This window comes from Hemiscyllium ocellatum, chromosome 23, assembly GCF_020745735.1.
Source record: "Hemiscyllium ocellatum isolate sHemOce1 chromosome 23, sHemOce1.pat.X.cur, whole genome shotgun sequence".
In the NCBI taxonomy this organism is placed as follows: domain Eukaryota; kingdom Metazoa; phylum Chordata; class Chondrichthyes; order Orectolobiformes; family Hemiscylliidae; genus Hemiscyllium; species Hemiscyllium ocellatum.
Genome location: NC_083423.1, coordinates 3,716,634 through 3,717,760, shown reverse-complemented (window position 1 = coordinate 3,717,760; position 1,127 = coordinate 3,716,634). Strand labels below are relative to the sequence as shown.

General features: G+C 53.3%; 1 protein-coding gene across 2 annotated transcripts in view; it reads right to left on the bottom strand.

The window, feature by feature from the left end:
* The window catches only part of dmtf1 (cyclin D binding myb-like transcription factor 1), a 54,111-nt gene extending 53,687 nt beyond the window's left edge, over nucleotides 1-424 (bottom strand). For both annotated transcript variants that reach the window (XR_009645897.1, XM_060842590.1), the window contains exon 1: nucleotides 317-424. The gene's annotated coding sequence lies outside the window, so the exon portion shown is untranslated. The remainder of the gene's footprint in view (nucleotides 1-316) is intronic.
* Nucleotides 425-1,127: the final 703 nt, after the last annotated feature.

Below are 1,127 nucleotides of genomic sequence, written 5' to 3'. Positions count from 1 at the left end.
GGGGGGGGGGGATGGATGGAGGAAATGGGGAGTGACCCGGGGGGGGGGGTGCGGGGGGGTGAACGGGGCGCACTCCGTCTCCCGGATTGAGAGTGAGCGAGTTGCCGAGGGTGTGTGCGGGGCCCAGTGCGGGCGGTGGGTGTGTTGTGAGGGAGATGGAGGGCAGCGGGCGGCCACCCGGCGCCATGTTGTGACGATCCGCCCGCGCCCCTCTCCCGGAGCCTCTCTCTCTCTGTCTCTGTCTCTGTCTGTATCTCCCTGTCCCTGTGTCCCGGCCCCGGCCGCCTCCATCACAATCTTTGCTGCATTTACTTACTTCCTGTTTTGAAGTACGGGCACTTTTTGACAACGTCCAAGAGACCAGGATGACAAAATACCAGGATGGAGAGAAAAAAAACCCCACACACACACCCTCCCACACAGAGAGAGGCCGCGCCCTCTCCCTCCGTCCACCGGAAACACTCACTACCTCACATCCGCCCGGCTGCCATAGCAACGCGGCCTACACTCGCTCGAAGCCTTCTGCACAACCGCCTGCCTAAGTCTCAAATACCCACTTCCCAATGACAGTGAGTGCTTTATTATTATTGCCAATGACGCCCAGTACATAGTCAAAAGCGAAAGAACTGCGGGTGTTGTATCAATCAGAAACAAAAACGGAATTTGCTGGAAATGCTCAGCAGGTCATGGCAGCATCTGTGGACCCCTCCTCAGACCTCTCCTGCCCACTTACTTATTGGAGTTGCAACCATTCGACCCATCCTCTTGTCAGATCCAACCGGCCTTATTTGTTTTTCCATAAGTTTCAGTCACTCTGACTCAGACATCCAGCAGCATCGTCTATCCCATTGACAAACACCGCAATGTTTTGCTTTGCTGACCCTTCACTGGTCCCCTCAGGATATTGATAACGGAGAGCTCAGCAATGGTAATGCCATTGAAGGCCGAGAGGCAAAGCTTACATTCTATCTTGTTAGAGATGGTCAATGGCAGGTTGTTGGTCACCTCTCCTGCCCACTTAGATAGTTACAATCATTCTACATTTCCTGCTCTCAGTTCTAAGATCCAACTGGCCTTATTTTGTTTCATAAAGTTTGTAGCTGAAAATGTGTTGCTGGTTAAAGCAC